The sequence below is a fragment of the Pinus tabuliformis genome, chromosome 1_1, assembly GCF_031772625.1.
Source record: "Pinus tabuliformis cultivar Carrire ecotype Pingquan chromosome 1_1, CPIR1, whole genome shotgun sequence".
Lineage (NCBI taxonomy): Eukaryota > Viridiplantae > Streptophyta > Pinopsida > Pinales > Pinaceae > Pinus > Pinus tabuliformis.
Window position 1 is genome coordinate 690364930 of NC_142297.1, and position 10263 is coordinate 690375192.

Consider the following 10263-nt stretch of genomic DNA (forward strand, 5'->3'; position numbering starts at 1 on the left):
ATTCTTGAACCAAATCAGACCACAACCTTTCCCAATTCGGTAATTTTCCCCTTCCATTCACAGAGTCTTGGTAGCTATTCCATGATTTGGAAGGCCTAAAAGAGTTAGGCTCACCAGGTCATATTCTGCAACATTCACCCCAACCCCTCCAAGATTATCATAAACTTGTGTAAATATGGAGAGATACGACGTAATAGTATCATTCTTCTGCATTCTAATGCTTCGAAGTTTGTATTTAAGGGCCACTTTTCTATGGTCTTTGTTATTTTCGAACAACTCAGTCAGTGTCTTCCACATTGAAAATGGTGTCTCATTTCCATGGATATTTGAGACCACATGGTATCTGACACCTTCTAGAAGAATTCTCCTAGCCTTTGCAACATCTTTCTTCCATTGGGCTAATTTTTGTGCATCCGACTGTTGGGTTTTTGTAATATCAGTTTTGACATATTCTAACACACCATTATCATCAAGCACCACTTCCACTTGATTGTTCTAGGCTATGAAATTTGAGCTACCCTCCAAGGCATACTCCAATCTCAATCCATTGATAAATATTCTCCCAATCCTGAAGAAAAACTACTGCAAATTAAAAATTCCTTTGAGACAAGTTCAAAATATTGGTTCTAATGTGATTTTAGGGCTTTGATACCATGTAGAATTTGATAGAAATTGTAATTGCTCAAGATTTCAAACTGAAAAATAAGAAACACAATTTTACTCTACTTATTTACAAAATAAAATTTACAATTTAGAGCATGCATAAACGTGTAATAAGCAAAACCACAAATACACAGTGATTTCTAGGGGACCCCAACTGGAAAAGAACTCCTCAAGCCTCTTTGCATTAATCAGGTGAATAGAGAAAATATTATAATTGTTAGCTCCAGCTTTGATCTCAATCTGCAAAAGAATATCCGTTCTCTCTTCTCAATAACAAATTCTAGCCAACACTTAGCCAATTATTTGGTCACCAAGCCTCCTATTTCCTTGCACAAATTTTGAGGAAATTAACCTCTATTATTTAGGAATTTCCTCTAAATTGATTGCGCAATTCCCAAGGATTGATCATTGATTACATGCAACACGTGTACACTCAAAACTAGTCTACGACTGATGTTACACTGCCTTTGTTGAAAATAGAAACAAGAAATGCTAGAAATAGAAGTGCTAAAAATAGCATTTCAGGATACATTCCAATTTTAGTTAGTCCCTAAACTAAAATTGAGAATTAAAATTCGAATTTGATCTTAGCAATTGTTTGTAAAATAATTAATTAATTCACCTTGAGTTAATTAGTTGTAGAAAATCAAACATGAAGTCTATGTGAAGACATACAACAATTTCCCCTTTGATTGAGGAAGTTATCCCTTGATTAAAGGAGATCAAGATGAGTTGTACTTTGGGTTGTAATTAGTTAGCTCAGTTAACTGAGTTAAGTCCAGTTAGATTAGTTCAAATAGTTTGTTGAACTGATTGTGAGTTTGGTTAGTTAATGCATGCATGCAGGTAACTACTGCACTTCAGATAACTGAATATTCTCTCATAAATAACTCATGCATGTTAGCTTAGTCAGGGACCCAGTTGAGATCGGATGATGGGACAATGTACTATCAGTTTCAGGAATATTCCATTGAGGATATCTCTTGCATGCAAAAGGAATTCATTCCTTGGAGATTGAACAGTTACTTCTGAGTTTGATGAGTGTGTGATGAGGCCAATTCACACAGGTGGCAGCATTGGACCCCAGGAAAAATTGCACGAGGAAATAGGAGGCTTGGAGGATTGGAGGAAGGCATATGTTGTGTCTATTTAGCCTGTGAGCTGTATTGAGGGATTGTACTGAGAGATGGATAGCTTGTGAGATAAAGCTTTGTGTAATCCAGACATATTTCCACTTGTATGATAATACAGAGATCGGGGTTTTTAGTTGAGGCTTTCCCCAGAGTATTCTTTTGTGTTCATGTGTGATTGCTTTCTCATTCTCTGTTATATGTGTTCTATTTGATCTTGCTCAAAATCAATTAATCTTCCACAAGTTTGTTTGTAGAAGTAGATCAAGTATTTTGCTTTAGTATATTTCATTATCAGGTGATCTACAATGGGAAATTCTACAACCTTGTGATCTCCACTTTAGCTAGGGAACTCGAATTCCTGGCATGCACTAGCTATTTTGGGTTGATTAATCAATTAACTAACATATCTTTGAGTTAGACTGTTGTCCCACTGCACAACTGACCTTAAACTGACTCTATCAATAGTTAGAGATCAGTTAGCTGAATACAACTGAAAACTGTTGAACTGGATTAATAAAATTTAGTAACCACACATGCTTAATTGAACTCCAAGCTCTCTAACTTGAATTTATTGAGCTAACTGAGTGACAAGAGCCATGTCACAATAGTTAACTGCCTCCAAGTTGTCCTGCTGATGTGGAAATTCAATTTTACTCAATTTGACTAAGGCTAAAGTCAAATTGAGCCTTTCTTGCTACATTTTTAATGGTCTTAGATTTTGGGTTAAGATGTATATATAATGATTTTTTTATACAAATAATTTAATTTTAATTTTATTAATATCTATTTTGTAATTGATTGATATGTGTTGTGTTAGTGTTATGAACATTTGTTATATTATGATTCTCTCACTCTTGATGCACCTAAATACACACGTTAACCTTATACAAAGATGGATGGTGGGAATGAGGGTATGCATTTGTCTGTCACCCTAAAAGAGGTTGGGTGGTGAGAGAGTCTAAATTTTTGCATCAACACTTAGAGGGTGGGTAGTGGGTATGAGGATTTGCATTTGTGTGTCAGCCCTCAAAAGGATTGGTGAGGAGAGAGTGTGCATTTATGTGTCACACCCTTAAAGGGTGGGTGGTGGAGTTGAAGGTATGCATTTGTTACACTCACATCACCCTTGTTAGGTTGGGTGGTGATGAGGTGAGGGTGTGTACATTCATGTGCCCTCCTAGGAGGGTGGGTGACTAGGTGAGGGAATTAAAGGTGTGCACTTGTTAACAAATGTGGGAGATGAATACTTGCAACTGTGTGTTAGTTGCACACTTTCACCCACAAGGAGGAAGGGTAGATGGTGGGGGTAAAAAATGCACACCTTCAACTCCCCCACCACCCACATTTTTGATAGTGAAGGTGTGAAACAAACACACACTTACACACTCTCACCATAGTCACCACAAATTTGTTGGGGGATATGTGTTAAGGATGTGCAACGAAGTCGGTGTTGAGAGTGTGTAGGGGTGTATTTATTGCACACCTTAATCCTCATAAGAGTATATACGTGTGCATTAATTATGCACTTTAATCCTCCCAACACCACATTCACCACTTACTAGTGTGTATTTCACTGCACATCTTCATCCCTAGGGAGGTGAAGGTGCCCCTCACCATCCACCCTCTTAGGGTTGAAGGTGTGAAAGAAACACATGCCTCCACACTCTCGTCATCCTCACCACACATTTGTCGAGAAGTGAAGATGTGCATTTGTTAAATAGTTACACACCTTCGCCCCCCAACCCCAATACACAAATGCACACCCTTACCCAAATTCTACCTACCCTCTAACAGAATGAAGGTGCACATTTGTGCAATAAAATTTAGCTATCAAGTTTTCATATTGCAATTATTTATTTTTCCCAATAGCATATATAGTATTCAATAAGATTCTAAAATATTTGGATGTATAAGAATATGATAAAGTGAGATTACGAATTTTTGTAATTTGTGATTAGTTGGTTGGATTTTTTTACTTTGGGATTACTAAATAAGTATGGATCGTGAATCCTCTTGTATCCCGAGGAGTTAACAAAGATATCCTTAGTTGATTGGTTATAACAACTATGTATCTTTGAGATATTTTGATAATACAATGTGTTTTAGTTTACAAAATAAAAAATAAAAACATTGCAACGTCAATAGTTAACCCATTATTCAATTTACTTGAAGTATACTTGGTTGCAAACAAAAATAAACACTGCTAAATCAAGTTCATTCTGCCACATAACCAACAACTAACTCATTCTTCAACTTGAATCTAGTTAGCCCTTTATTCTTCTTCATGGTTGAGCTACTTCAACAATTTTTCCTTCTAGACATTGCATAATGGATGAACCAATCTTATGGATCTCATCTCAATATAAGGCTCGAGTGCACAAGTTGCAACATGTAGTCTCGGGTGCTACACTTCCCATTTATATATGGTCGTTTCAATTTTAATCACTGAATACTTTCTAATGTGGTATCGATTTTAAGCACCCAATATTTTCTAATGTGGTATCATCCAATTATTTAATTTAAAATTTTATATATGGGGAATAATTTCTGGCTCCATGCCCAATTATATTGAATTATTTTTTAAGGTTATATGGTTTATATGTATGTATTTAATTGTGATCCTCAACTGACCTTATCAAGAAATTTGAACTCGAACCAAACTTAATCATTGTTGAACTTGAATTTGAACTTGACTATTTGACATAGATGAGAGATGGTGACAAGAGGTCTTATGTGAAGAAATGACGAAGAGACATGAAGAACAACAATAAATGAAGAATCACGAGATTTAAGGACAAGGATGGAATAATTGGATCACAAAAAAAGATGGAGAATCATGGGACTTAAGGACAAGGATGGAAGAATTGGATCATAGATAAAAAATTAGAGACATTGAAGAGAGCATTAGCTTACAACCAAAAGATAAATATGAAGATGGAAATGTCATGGGATAACTCATAAGGCAATTAAAGAGAAAGAGAGAGTCAAACATTGAAGTTTCTTGTTATTGGCAATTATGAACATATAAGAATTTTGATACCAAGTCGTGTGATCAAAGGCATTCTTTGCCAAGGGCACTAACCTTCTTCTTAATCTATGTTTGTTGATATGCAACAACATAATCATTCCATAGGAATGAAATTGTAGAGATGGCCAATCATGGTATCAAAGTTAATAATAGTATTAAATATACAATCATCCTTGAGCCAATGAATAGAGCACCGAGTATAAATCATAATTCCTACTTTAATTAATGAAAGGTAGTATACCATTACCGAAATTGTATTTATACTTTTAATGTTATATATGATTTAAGTGTTATATTAATTTGAGATAGAAATCAACAAACAATTATTTTGAATTATTGTAAAATATTTCTCCAAATTTAAATCTTGAATATCCACCACCTATTTACATATGAGACATTTTCTTATATTATATAATAAATGCACAGAAAAACATTGCACGTGTATAGTTGCAGAAATGTTTCTGAACTTAGTTGGGGAAAGTTGCGTCCTCCAAGCAGGGGTTAAATTTGACGCCCGTATGCCCGTATTTAGCCTTTTTCCCCGTAAAATACGTTTTAATTTAAAACCTCCATGTCATACGCAACTTGTCATTCATTTTCAAAACCGTCATATTGACGAGCATGTTTAAAAATTAAAAGTTTAATTTTTTTTTTTATATATTATATATATATAAAAGTTTATAACCTATCACATTTTTAATATGGTGTACCTGTGACATGATCGGATGGTTGGCATTTTTAATATAGTGTACCTGTGACAGGATCGGATCTGCGCTGCAGATTTTACTTTCAATTCGCATTGGGCTACCACCTGTAAACTTTAATACGTTTCAGATTCCATTAATGAGTCCCTGTCCGACTGTCCGAGGGAAATAATCTATCAATTTACCACCAAATCCCCAATGCGGTCGTAGCCTGTAGGTTTGGTAAAATGGCTGAACAAGCAGAGGCTCTACAGAGAGATCACTCTCGCCCTTAGAACCACCCTAAGGGATGCCACCGCGCTGAGTACTTGGGCTCGGTCGTGGAATAGGAGAACATGATTGAACTGTTCCACGAGACTCAGACTTTTACAGAATTTCAAGGTTTTCTTCTCTCCTTCATTATTTATACTAGCAGTAATTTCAGTTCTCAATTATCTATTAACGAAATATCTCCGAGCATTTGAATTTCTGGTAAACGTGAATCAAATCGCAACGCCATAGGAACAAAACTATTTAATGAAAGTTGCCAAAAATATGTTTGCGAAAAGCGTTTGGGTTTTGAGTTAATTTGTAGAGGTATGTTTCCTGAAATAGCTTTGGAGCTACTTTCGGAAGACACAAAAAAACCTATAAGAATGGTTGATTTTGGTTGACTACTTAGTAACATTACACGGTCTTGCGTGAAATGAAAATAGTTAGATTCAAAAACTATCTTAATTGATGGATATGTGGTTCTGCTATGTATATCCTTTCGAATATGGATATCTTCATTTGAAAATGAAATGGGGGTATGCCTATGGGATTTTACAGTTACTTATTCCAGCAATTTGCCCAGTTTCCTATGATTTTGTTCGTTTTGGGCCTACAAGAATATTGAATAATGGTATCCAGTAGATTTTGAATGCAGTATTTACAGATTTGGGGTCAAGTGGCGGGTATTCCCATGGATTTGAAGAGCCTTCATGAATGTGCCTGCCAAATGCAAAATACCGTTTCTATTTACCTGAACTCAGACAAATCCTGATATGTTTTGTTGCAGGGATATGGAAGTTCAGTAGTTTTCACTTCGTATGTAAATTTAGGTACACAAATAAAATAAAATAAAATTATTTAATCATTAGTTTTCATTTCGTTTGTAAATATAGGTACACAAATAAAGTTAAATTAAATCATTTAATCGTTCGTTTTCATATGTAGATTTAAATTTAAAAAATAAAAACCTCTCGGTATAAAAAAATAATTAATTATTAAAAATGTAAAATTAAAGTTTATAAGTATAATTTCGTTGATGCAGTTTTATGATTTATAAATCAATTTTTAATTGTAATATTATTATAAATATATTCTTAGTTTGTACAGTGATGTTATATGGGTGTGAATTGTGGGTTAGCAATATTTTCGTCTCAAAATGGAAATAAATTGAGAAATTGTGGGGTATGCATGTCTTCTCACGATGAATATTTACATATAAAAACTGGGATAGAGGAGAGATGGATAGGAAGAAACAACTAAGATGAATATTTTCATGTAAAAGTTTGTTATATCATTTTTGATAACAGCTCTGTTATATTGTTTAGTTTTGGATTTTTGTTGTAAAATTTCATTTGTTGGATTAGTTAATTGAATTTGTTAAAGATGTATTTTTATAATTTTATTAAATGATTTATTTAGATTTATTTTTAGCATTTTGGATTTTTAGCAGCATACCAGTGCAAGATTATTTTTTTAATATGGTTTTAGTTGATGAAATGAAATTCATATATACTAAATACTTTATTTTTATTATATAGGTATTATATATCAAAAATGTCTTCAAAAAAAGGGAATCAACTTTCTATCAATTTTTTTTTTGGATGGTCTAATACATCTCAAGCTTCATTGTGTGATTAAAAAGATCATGATTTTGATCTAAATGAAGATTTAGATGTCTTGGGGCATAATGAAGAATATGATATCTTGGAGCATAATGAAAAAAGTGATGAAGAATTTCACCACGGAGAACCTAACACCCAAAAGAAAAGAAAAATAAAAGTAAAAAGAGAGTTCGTGATCAGTGGAAATCTAAGTATAAGTGGTTGAGAGAGGCAAAGCATGAAGGAAAAACAGTTATGAAATGCATATATTGTGAAATGCATAAGGCAATGGGGCCATGGGGAATTGGGATTGGTTTCTCTACATTGCAGCATGATTCTATAATTGTTCATGCTAATTCAAGCATTCATAAACTCTCACAGGCAAAGTGGATATGTGGAAATGAGAAGAAGGGGAAGTCTATTACAGAACACATTGCATGCATTGATGATATGAACAAAGAAAGAGTCATCACTACTAGGAAATTAGTATATTGGATGGTTCAAGAGGATCTACCACTTTCAAAATATGAATCTCTTTGTTTGCTTACAATGTCTTTACACATGCCAAATATGCCAAAGAACAAAGAGTACACGTCATATACAAATCACATGGCTGCAAAAGAATTCCTTTTTGCTATATCTCAGTACCTTGAAGAGCTACAAACTTCCAAAATGCTAGATAGCCCTTTTTTTTCATTGATGTTAGATGAAAGTACAGACCGTAGTTTAGAAAAACATCTTGTGGTTTATGCCACGTTTTTAAACTCAAAAGGATTGGGTCCTCCAATTTCACAGTTTTTAAAGCTCATCAATGTTTGCGATGGAAGAGGGAAAACAACTTATGATGCAATCAAACATTTAATGGCATCAAGGGTCCTTTCAACAGAAAGATTGATAGGAGTTTCCACAGATGGCGCTTCTTCAATGGTTGGTAATGAAAATGGTTTTATCACTTTCTTGAAGAAAGATGTACCTAATCTTGTAGGTGTTCATTGCATTGCTCATCGTGAAGCCTTAGCTGCATCAGATGCTTCAAAAAAAATACCTGAATTATTATTTGTTGAGAAATTAGCAAATAAGGTATATTCTTGGCTGCAAAATTCTACGAAAAGAAATAGTCAACTTATTGCTCTACAGGAACTTATGCAACTCGAAACTCTTCAAGCTCTTCAAATCCATGGAGTTAGATGGCTTTCAAGGGGACAGGTCATTGAAAGACTTGTTGCACTTATGCCTCCCATATTAACATTGTGGAAAAATGAAAGAAAAGATTCATGGTATGATAAGGCAAGAATCTTTTCAGTACAATTTTGTTTACATAGGCTTGCATATATAATGTGTGAATTAAACAAGTTGAACAAGCAATTCCAAGAAGAGTACATTGATGTCAGCTCTTTAGGGGCAGCCATAGATGTCACGGTAAACACTTTGAAAAGGTGGTTTTTAAGAAGCGACACATTTGCAGATGGCACATGTTATTTATCTAAATTTATAGATGCTTCTAAATTTGGCTTTCTAGAAATTTGTGATAAGGAAGGGCTTGTTCACAAGCATGAATTACGATTTGTAGCAATTCCACATGCATATGTTGATTGTGTTGATATACAAAAACAATCATGGAAACCGTGTATTGAAGGTTCAATAGAAAGTTGCAAACAACTTGCAAAAGATTATGTTCAAGCTCTCGTAGAGAATTTGAACGCAAGATTCCCTGATCTTGCATTTTTCAACTCAGCAAGATTGTTTAGCCCTTGCCATTATTTAGAGGATGTTCATGGCGGAGAACGAAATTCAAAGCGTTGGCTCGAAAAGATTTTTCAACACTTGCAACATCCTTATTATCAAAGTGAAGAAAACAAAACTACATTTGATTTTGATGCTTGTTTGAAAGAGTTGCATCCATTTGTTGACACTCTTCGTGTTAATTGCGAGGGATCATCCATGAAAGATGCATGGAGGATTTTTTATGTTACAGGGTTGCATGAAAATTTTCCTCACATGTCAAAATTATGGCAGGCGATACTTACTATTCCTGCAAGTACAATTGCTTGTGAGAGAGGATTCTCAAGACAAAACATAATAAAGGATGTCCGAAGAACAAAGCTATCATTAGTTGCATTGGATGCCTTGATGCGGGTGTCTCTAACAGGGCTTGATTCATCGATGATGGCATGGGATAGGGTATTTGACATCTGGAAAGATGCTAAAGAAAGGAGAACCTTAAATATTTAAAGTTTTTACTTTTATTTTTATGTTTGTAATAGTGGTGTTTTGACAATTACCTCTTTTGGTGAAACTGTCCAAAATTTAATTTTTGTACATGGTGATATTGTATCTACTTTTTGAACATTTACATAGTTCAAGCTCTTTACTATTCCACGGGGCAGCCCAGTCAACTTTAGCCTGGTTCAATTTATAAATTAATTGTGAAAGGTTCTTTGAAGCGGTTTAAAAATAAATAAATAATCTATTAAAAAAATATGTTATTCTTGATTTTATTCTTAACAAACCAGTTTACAAAGCACAGATGAAACTTGTACAAATAAATTTTAAAAGTCATATGATGGGCAGTTTAAAAATAAAAACGTCATAAAAAAATTCCTTGACGGGTCGGGTCACCCGTCAAATTTAACCCCTGCCTCCAAGTACACAATCATACCATACTAAGAAATTCAATTTGGATCTTCATTATTAGTTGTTGATACAATTCAAACCTCGTTATTGAATGTGCATGGTACATAAGCTGATAATAATAGATGTTATTTTATGGTAAAAGAAAAAATAAACACGAGATGAAGATTGTATTGTTATGCTATTTAAGATTTGAAAAGAGTGTTTTTTATTTTTAAAATATTAATTTGATATATTTTTTTTATTTTCTA